Source organism: Mustela nivalis, assembly GCF_964662115.1.
Source record: "Mustela nivalis genome assembly, chromosome: 14".
Taxonomy (NCBI): domain Eukaryota; kingdom Metazoa; phylum Chordata; class Mammalia; order Carnivora; family Mustelidae; genus Mustela; species Mustela nivalis.
The window spans coordinates 3,514,443-3,525,156 of record NC_139033.1 but is presented as its reverse complement, the minus strand read 5'-3'; the positions used below and the strand labels follow the sequence as shown (position 1 = coordinate 3,525,156).

The window sequence follows — 10,714 nt, the reverse complement described above, 5'->3', positions numbered from 1 at the left end:
TAGTGGGGTTGAAGCAAAGGTACATTTTTGAAGACTTCTGAATGGAACACTGAAGGAAGTTCTTTGGTGTCCTCCAACATTTAAGGTCCCCAACCAAGCCTGTCCCCTCCATCTAATCCAGTATGGATGAAATTTAAAAGCCAAAGGTAAAGATTACAAGGAGAAGCCCAACATGGAGTTGGATGGGGCGATAGTCAAGCAGATTTATCCAGATGAGTATTGACAAAAGGGCCAGGGTATCTTGGCTCAATGCTGTGCTGGGGACCCAAAACCTTGTGCCCAATGGTTGAGGGGTGAAGAGGTTTCTTGGACTCCTTGACAAGGGGAATCCCAGGAATGTTGTCATACCAAAATCTGTTGGTGAGACCATACACAGGAAGCCTACAGTTAAATGGAGGGAATCTAGAAATGCAAATATTGATAAGATTAAGGTGAAAAGTTTGGTTGACAATGGGAATGTTCATGCAGGCTGTGCCTATTTTACCTGGCAAAGTATTACGGGGATGGATAATGTGTCTGACTGGTGAATGTTTCCCCCACCCGGCAGTGTAAAACAGAAGGCACATAAATCTGCCCTTCAGGCCATATAATTGGACATGCTAAATGGGTATCAGGAAGAATGCCAGAGCCCACACAGTGGGAAGAAAAGGGGGTGGAGAGTTGGTACAAAGTCTCTGTCCAAGAATCCTGTGTGGAACGTTGACTGGGGGTTGTTATCCTCCGAGCCTTTAGATCTACCACCTGGTACAGACAGCTGATCTGGAGTCAGGGCCTGTTCCCATTAGGATGCATGGATATTGGTCCAGTGCAATCCACTTGCCTCTCTTGCCCCCTGGAGGCAATGTCCTACCCACCTGCAGTCTCTGTTTCTCTGGTTGGAAGACAGAACAGTTCTTGTGGCCATCTTGTGTCTCAGAAGTTGCAAGAGGAATATGTCTAGGGTTAGCTGCTCTCCACTTTACTACAGTCCCTGGGGCAAGGTGGCCACCCCCAGCAAGCATACTGGTACATACACTCATCAATTCCAACCATACCAATCTGGTTGGGAGTTCTGAGAAACATTGACAGGTCTTACTTTAATGCTTTCTTCAACTTTCCATGGTGAATGCCATTGGTCCATGCCCCCTTTTGGGCTTCCTTCTGATAGGCCTTTGTCCTTCTGCCCGACCATAGGCATAGGCTATTGGTCAGAACCAGAGAAACTCTACAAAGCCAAACACAGGAGCAAATAGCATGCAATCTAGCCCAGGGAGTTGATTTATTTTTACCTTCTTGATCAGAGTGGTGGTATTCTAAACAGGAAACTCTCACTTCACCCCCAAAAGGCCATCCAAAAGCCAAGCAACTCTGTTGGTCAATCAGGAGCTGTTATAGGGCACTATCTGGGGGGAAGGGGCAACAGAAACACGCAGCTCCTGAGATGTGATGCCCAAGTCAGTTCTAAGGAAATAGGGTGTACCTACTCACAGACACACTGACTAACCATTTCTTTTCCTCTTGGAACATGCCCCATGCACAAACCATTTCTATTTTATGATGGAACTCATCCGGCCATTGCCCTCCATTTAGAGTGTTTCTCTAACAGCACCAAAGGTATTGTGGGTATTTTAGGTTTCAAGCTTCTTTTTGCCCTTCAGTTGCAAGGGTGGAATCAATGTCCTTTAGCTTAGCTAGTTATTATTCCTCAAATGGAAATTCTCTAGTTCATGTTTCCAGCAGTTCTCATGGAGAGGGGCTCATAGGATGACAAGAGAACCACCATGAAGCTCCTGCACTAATTTAGACTGCTAAGTTACATTATCTTAGAAGGAGTAGTGGTTTGACAGGAAGTCAGAATGGGCAATGAAAGCATCGGTGGTCTGAAACAGAGGGAGAGGCAAGCATGGTGGGCTGGGTTACACAGCTTCATGAGTGTTTGCTCACAGTCAACAAGAGGGGCACAGAGAGTCTGTCCCCACTAGATAGACCCCTCTGCTTTTCTGGTGGACCTAGGGGAAAGGGGGATCAGAGGATGCTGGTGGGACTATGAAATTCTTCCCAATGGGGAAGAGGATGAGAGAAGTGCCTGACTCAGTGGATTGGGCTGTCACTTCCTCTGGCAAAAATGGGGTTAACTGTGAATGCACCTATATCACCAAGAGGTAGAAATAGCCCACTACTTCTGCACAAATGCAGAGAAGGGGCACTAACAGCTGAGGATAAGGAATGAACACATGCATCGTGCAATGTGGGAGATCCCATATTCTTCAGAAAAGACCCTTAGCTAAAGATGTTGGATGCCTGATGGGGCTTAGCCATAGGTTGCTGAGACCACTCCCATCTTTTGGAACCTGCTAATCACAAATGTAAGACTGCAAACTTGTGTGACCTCAGGAGATATTCTGCTCATGTAATAAGATAATGCACTGAATTAATTATTAATGTCAGCAATTCACTCTAGGAATAGGACACTACCTTTTGACTTTTATTTTTCAGGTCATGTCTACCACATTGCAATAGGCCCTCACACTGGCATTGTGAGTACAACACCGATATGGAGAGTCAAACACATTGCGGAGTACAGGTGAGCTAAAAACCTAGTTTCTGCACCCCACACTTGCTCCTCCAAATATTGGGTATATTCATGTTGAGAAGATTTCTGAATCTTTTATAGAAATGCTATCTCAAATGAGGATTCTAAGACAGGTGTGCTCATTTTTCTATAAGGTAAATGTGGTCAAAGGCTGGGAGAGGGGAGAGCAGGCTGAGATTGACTACATTCATATAGCCAAGCTTTTATCAACCATGCCTACCAAATGACACCTCAATAAAAATATTCAACAGGAAAGCTCAGTGATGTTTTTTTCATTGGAAAACACATGGTTGTTCTGGGAGGGTAACATGACCTGACTGCACCCAGAAAGGGTGTGGAAACTTTGCTTCCAGTACCCTCCTGGACCTGGCACTGTGTGTATCCTTTATTAAGTTGTGATCTTCAGTATAGCACTTTCCTAAGTCCTATGAATCACTTATAGCAAATTACCAAATCCCAGTGAGTCATGGGAACCCCTGAATTTGTAGCTGGTCTTCTGGAAATGCAGGTAGCCTCAGGACCTCCAACATGTGGCTGGTGTCTGAAGAAGGGGCAGTCAAGTGTAGCACTTTGCCCTGAACTTGTGGGCTCTCACTGTAACTCTGGGTGGATGGTGTCAGAATGGCATCACAGTGCAGTCAATTAGGATAGAGAGAGGACACACATAAATGTCCATGAAGCAATGGTAATGAGTGTTTTTTTTTTCTGAAAAAGTGGAACTTGCAATTTTTCTGCATAAGGGGGATACAGTTGTATGGGAAAGACACACATGCACACACCATCGCACCATACAGATTCACATATAGGCCCACCTCCCTGACCCCATGACCCAAACCTGTTTCATCTAAAGGGAGTACAGCTGCTTGTAGAAACAAGAACATAGTTCATTACCTAGAAAATCATTTCCTTCACCACACTCTCAATCCTCATTGCCTTCACTAAGCTGGAGCTCGAATTGGGGTGGTACCTCAGATGAAAACTTACAAGGAAGACCCACCATTTTTGTCATCTGGATCTTTTCCCTCAGCAAGTGACTGGCCTAGACCATGAATATTTTTTCTTTCTTTCTCTTGAGGCCACCTGTAGTCACAGAAAAGCAACTACCATGAGGGGCAGGTCATGCTATGCCCTGTCTATCCTTTTGGTCTCTTGTTGACTATAGGAAATCAGATGGGAAGGGCACCTGCCAGGCTCAGTTGGTGGAATACGCAACTCTTGATCTTGAGCCCATGAGCTTAAGCCCCACATTGGGTATGGAGCCTACTTAAAAGAAATTAATTTAAAAAAAGAATATTATATGGGAAACAGTGCTCAAGGGAAGGTAATTCATCAGCAAGAGTAGAGGACACTTATACACACCAAAATGAATGAATTGTTCTTGGAGGAGCTATCTGTCACGTGCATCTTTGTTGTCAACTACAAAAATTTTAATGAGGAAAAAAAACCACTGCTGAGGAAAAGGCCCCCTACTCACAGTTTCTAATCACTACTCCCATAGTTGAGCGCCTCTTGAAACAAGCATCAGTTGGCAAGAGACTATCCTTCCAGTCCTCCAAGGAAAATGTAACTAACCTGTATAATAGAGATGCTACTGGGTTTTCATTTGGAACTAGACTGGCTAAGGAGAAAAAAAAATCAAGAAAGCAACATTTCTATCCCAGGCAAAGACAATCTTGAGTTGGCATTTGGTGGGATCCCTTCATCTTCCCTGCCTCCTGGTCCTCTGGGGGAACTACAAGTGTATAGATGACCTTTGAGTACATGGGTGAGAGTGCTCATGCAGTACTGGATCTCAGCTTAAAGAAGAATTGCAAAAAAAAGGTCCTGGACACCAGGCTGGTGCTATAAACTCTTATTTGTCTCTGTACCCAAGTTGTGTAATACCCAGAATTTGGGCATTTCCAGTGCTTCTGTAGAGAATACTCTTAAATTCCAATACTCTTAAATTCCAGTAAAATCCTCCTCATTCTTATTTGTTTGGGGTCAGACACGAAGGCATAACCCCAGCAAGGACAGAGGTTGGCCACATTGCCTTTCTTTTTGTCACCAAATCTTTAGAATGTGTGAGCTGATTGAACTTTTGATGTGCTTTTTACATATTCCCCTGAATAACTAAAATTAAATACATCAGAAAATACCAAATGCAGCTGAGGCTGGGGAGCACCCAAACTCTCTTCTATGATAGCCATGAGCATCAGATGTGCAGATCTGGAAAACGTTTAGTCAGGATGCATGGTGGTGTATACAAGCATCTCCCATGCCCCAGTGTTTCTTCGGGTGGAGAAACACCCAACAGAAATGCAAACATGTGTTTCCCAGAAGACATTTCCATCAGGAATGTACACAGAAGCATTCCTCTTAAATTCCTAAACGCTCATAATAAGGTAACATGTTAACAGATTCTAGCACATTTCAACAACTATGCACTATTCCTTCCTAGGGAAGAATGATCCTTAAGAACATACTCCTACAGCATGGGTGAATCTCACAAAACATAGAGCAAAGGAAGTCAGGCACAAAAGGAATCAAGATTTCCTTTAATGGCAAGTGGTTGACGACGGTTCCTTTTGGGGTGACGTTCATGATGGGAAGGAGGTCCAATGGCACTTTTGGGGGTGCTAGGTTCCAGTAGTGAATTTGGGGGGGTTGTCTTTGTTTTTTATTTGAAGTATGATGACACAATTTGTGAAAATTCATTGAGATGTACAATCATGTCGTGATAGATTTTGGGGGGCAGGCATATAAATCTTTGAAGTGTAGGAAAAGAAAGAGTATATATGAAATATATATTTCATATATATAGTATATAGTATATATTTATATATAGTATATTATATAGTATATAGTATATATTTCATATACAGATACTCTTTCTTTTCCTACACTTCAAAGAATTATATGCCTGTATATTTCAAACATGGTATCAAAATCCAAGCAGGTCCATGCTGTTGCAGACAGGGTAAGAGGGTCTTTTATCACAAACCCTGAATCATAGCCCTGTATCCAAATACAGCAATCACGTGGGGACTCTTATAGTAACTGTTTCGTAGCATCAAAAATCCCCAGACTGCTACAAGAACCTGATAACATTCACAGCCATTCACCCCTCATGACCAAAATGATCCCAAAGCTGTATCATTAAGCACTCACCTCTGAGTGATCCTTGATACAGACAGGAGAATCTCCTAAGCACACAAAAAGCATACATCTTGGAGTATTTAAAGAAAAATCCACATTGAATTGGGAACTTTTCTTGCCTACCTGTTGCACTTTGATTTTCTATGATTTTACCCACATTTACTGAATGTATTGCATGCATGTGTAGTGCATTTCTGAGAAATTCCCACACATATAAAAAATAAGGACTCCATAATATGTTGGTGGAGATTATAGCCATTGCTTACCCTTTCATCCATGCCTTCTTCTTCCCTTATAAGGCATCCCGATTTTGTCTCATGACAGCGATGTCTGGGTTTGGAGAATCCAAATGGGGCCATGTGCCAGAGATAGAAATGCTCAACCCAGTCTGGGTGAGCACAGAGTGTGGCCACCGGAGGGATTGGCTGCTTTTCTCTGAGGGTGCACTGAGGAGTGCGGCCCAAGCTCTCAGCTCCTATGGGGCTGGACACTGAAAGGCTGCCATTTTCATTCTCATCCTCCTAAGCTCTACAGAACGTGTTCAGGGAACAAAAACTCCCGAGACTGAAACCGAGCAGTTTACTTAGCTGGGACCCTGGCAAGGACAGTGCAATTCCACCTTGGGCAAAGACATTTGAGAATCACAGCAACAGGCCTATCCCTCAGAAGATCAGCAAGAACATTCAGCCAAGACCAAGTTCACCAATCAGTGAGAGCTGTGGAACTCCAGAGCTAGGGGAAATCAACACATACAATTCATGGTGTTTTCCCCATGATTATTTAGTCTTTCAAAGTTATTTTTTTATTTTATTCTTTTCTTATTTTATTTTTTATATTTTTCATCTTTCCTATTTTAACGTTTTAACTATTTTATCTTACCAATACTTAAAAAAAAATCTTTTACATATTCATTGTTATTGTCATATTTTATCCCTTCATTGTAGTTAACCTTATTCTTTGAATACACATAGGTTTTTTTTCTTTAAAATTTTGGGATACAATTTCTTCTAATAGCTCAAAATATACCCTAAATCTAGTGCATGGCTTTGTTCTATTCTTCAGCCTGATCACATTTTTTCCTCTTTTTCTTTCTTTTTTCAACCAACTTCTTATCTTATCAATTCCTTTTTAAGAATCTTTTTAAATTTTCATCTTTCCAGTCATATTCCACCCCTTCATTGTGTTTACCCTTATTTTTTATATATGTAAGCTTATCTTTCTTTAAAATTTTGGAATATAGTTTCTCCTTACAGTCCAAAATACACCCAAAGTCAAGTGTGTGGCTCTGTTCTATTCACCAATCTAATATATAGATGATATAGATATAGATATAGATATAGATAGATATAGATATAGATATATCTTTTCTTTTTTTCCCCCTTTCTTCTCCCCTGGATGCAGGTCTCTTCTGAATTGGTTAGTGTATATATTTCTAAGGTCACTGCTACCCTTTTAGTATTTTGTTCTCTCATTCATCTATTCTTATCTGTATAAAATGACAAGGTGAAAAAACTCACCACAAAAAAGGAACAAGAGGCAGTACTGACAGCTATGGACCTAATCAATATGGACATTAGTACGATGTTAGAACCAGAGTTCAGAATGATGATTATCAAATTGAAAAAAGCATGGAAGATATTAGAGAATCCCTTTCTGGAGAAATAAAAGAACTAAAATCTAACCAAGTTGATTTATTCCTGGGCTGCAAGTTTGGTTCAACATGCAAAAATCAATTAATGTGGTACCATACATTAATAAAAAATAAAGAACAAGAACCATGTGATACTCTCTATCCATGCTGGAAAAGCATTTAACAAAGTACAGCATCCTTTCTTGATCAAAACTTTTACAGTGGAGGGATAGAGGGTACACACCTCAATATCATCAAAGCCATCTATGAAATCCCACAGTGAATATCATTCTCAATGGGGAAAAACTGAGAGCTTTTCCCCTAATGTCAGGAACATGCAGTAATGTCCACTATCACCACTGCTATTCAACATAGTACGAGAAGCCCTAGCCTCAGCAATCAGATAACAAGAAAAAAAAAAGGTATCCAAATTGGCAGAGAAGTTAAACTCTCACTCCCCGCAGATGATGTGATACTTTCTGTAGCAAACCCAAAAGACTCCACTCCAAAATTGCTAGAATTCATACAGGAATTCAGTAAAGTGTCAGGACATAAAATCAATGAACAGAAATCAGTTGCATTTGTATACACCAACAACAAGACAGAAGAAAGAGAAATTAAGGAGTTGATCCCACTTACAATTGCATTGAAAGCCGTAAGATACGTAGGAATAAACCTTACCAAAGAGGAAAAGAATCTATACCCAGAAAACTATAAAGTACTCATGAAAAAATAGAGGAAGACACAAAGAAATGGAAAAATGTTCCATGCTCCTGGATTGGAAGAATAAATATTGTGAAATTCTCTATGCTACCTAAAGAAATCTACATATTTAATGCAATCTTTATCAAAATACCATCAATTTTTTCCCCAAAGAAATGGAACAAATAATCCTAAACTTTATATGGAGCCAGAAAAGACCCCAAATAGCCAGAAGCATGTTGAAAAAGAAAACCAAGTTGGTGTCATGACAATTCCAGAATTCAAGCTCTATTACAAAGCTGTCATCATCAAGACAGTATGGTACTGGCACAAAAACAGACACAGAGGTCAATGGAACAGAATAGAGAGCCCATAAATGGACCCTCAACTCTATGGTCAACTGGTCTTCAACAAAGCAGGAAAGAATGTTCAATTGAAAAAAGACACTCTCTTCAACAAATGGTGCTGGGTAAATTGGACAGTCACATTCAGAAAAATAAAACTAGTCCATTTCCTTATTCCACACACAAAAATGGACACAAAATGGATGAAAGACCTTGATGTGAGACAGGAATCCATCAAAATCCTTGGGAAGAACATAGGCAGCTACCTCTTCGACCTCAGCTGCAGCAACTTCTTCCTAGAAACATCATGAAAGGCAAGGGAAACAAGGGCAAAAATGAACTATTTGGACTTTACCAAGATCAAAAGCTTTTGCACAGCAAAGGAAACAGTCTACAAAACCAAAAGACAACCAGCAGAATGGGAAAAGATACTGTAAATGACATATCAGATAAAGGACTTGTATCCCAAATCTATAAGGAACTTTTCAAACTCAACTCCCAAAGAACAAAGAATCTAATCAAGAAATGGGTGGAAGACATGAACAGACATTTCTGCAAAGAAGACATCCCAGAGGCCAACAGACACATGAAAAAGTGCTCAACATCACTCGGCATCAGGGAAATACAAATCCAAACCACAGTGAGATACCAGCTCATACCAGTCATAATGGCTAAAATTAATGAGTCAGGAAATGATAGATGTTGGTGAGGAAGCAGAGAAAGAGGATCTCACCTACTGTTGGTGGGAATGCAAGCTGATGCAGCCAGTCTGGAAAACAGTATGGCCACTCCTCAAAACATTGAAAATAGAGCTACACTACGACCGAGCAATTGCACTACTAGGTATTTACCCTAAAGATACAAATGTAGTGATCCAAAGGGGCACGTGCATCCAAATGTTTATAGCACCAATGTCCACAATAGCCAAACTCTATAAAGAACCTAGATGTCCCTCAACAGATTAATGTATAAAGAAGATGTGATATATATATAGAATGGAATACTATGCAGCCATCAAAAAAACCAGAATCTTGCCATTTTTCAATGACATGGAGCTAGATGGTATTATGTAAGCAAAATAAGTCAATCAAGAGAAAGGCAATTATCATATGATCTCTCTGATATGAGGAATTTGAGAGGCAAAGTGGGGGGTCATGGGGTGTAGGGAGGGAGAAAATGAAACAAGATGGGATCAGGGGGGAGACGAACCAAAAGAGACTCTTAATCTCAGGAAACAAACTGAGGGTTGCTGGGGGGCAGAGGGGTAGGGAGACGGTGGCTGGGATATGGACACTGGGGCATGTGCTATGGTGAGTGCTGTGAAATATGTAAGCCTGATGATTCACAGACCTGTAGCCCTGGGGCAAATAATGCATTATATATTAATTTAAAAAAAGATCCAGGTAGGTGATGAGGATAGAGCACATGGATCTCCAGATAAGTACAGTCTCCAGATAACGTCAAGACAAGTCTGGATCTCACCTGTATTCTTCTGTCAAGTTATTTAGCGAAGGGTTTTTGAGAGTCAAGAATTGCCCAAATCAGAAATGGCTTTTAAATGTTTTTTTTTAAATAAAAACCAAACATAGAATTAAAAACATGGTCAAAGAATCATATAGTATGAAAATGCCCAGATTTTAAAAACCACACCTTTATAAAAGGACTCTCCTAGAACTATAGGAAATGAACATCCCAGAAATTAAAATTAAAAACTCAATTCATCTGAGGGGTTTGAAGTGATGGGGGGTTGGGAGGTTGGGGTACCAGGTGGTGGGTATTATAGAAGGCACAGATTGCATGGAGCACTGGGTGTGGTGAAAAATTAATGAGTACTATTATGCTGAAAATAAATGAATTAAAAACAAAACAAAACAAAACAAAAAAACTCAATTCATTATACCAGATTAGAGATAGAAGGAAAAAGAAATACAGAGATGGAAGGTAGTTCTGACATATTTACCCAGCTCAGGCAGAAAAAGAAATTGGATATTCAAAGAAAGCATTTAAATAATTTGAAAGCCTGATTTAGAATGTCTAATAATCTAATTTGGCTCCAAGGAGAAAGCAGGGAGACTGGAGAAGACAATGCATTTGAGGTCATAACAGTTGAGCATTTCTTTAATCTGATAAAAAATATATGATTTCTCAGCTTTGGGAAACAGAGTGAAAGCCACAGAGTATAAATAGATTGAAAACAAACAAAGCAAAACAAAGAAACGCCAAAATAAAAGCGATGGGTGGGGACATCTGGGTGGCTCAGTCAATTAAGCATTCAGATCTTGGTCTCAGCTCTGGTCTTGATCTCAGGCTCATGAGTTCAAGTTCCAT

The 10,714-nt window shown here is 40.5% G+C and overlaps 1 long non-coding RNA gene across 1 annotated transcript in view; it reads left to right on the top strand.

The window, feature by feature from the left end:
• Window positions 1-2,477: 2,477 nt before the first annotated feature.
• The window catches only part of LOC309848348, a 19,231-nt gene continuing 10,994 nt past the window's right edge, over window positions 2,478-10,714 (top strand). The window contains exon 1 of the long non-coding RNA XR_014302981.1: window positions 2,478-2,563. This is a non-coding gene — a long non-coding RNA (uncharacterized lncRNA). The remainder of the gene's footprint in view (window positions 2,564-10,714) is intronic.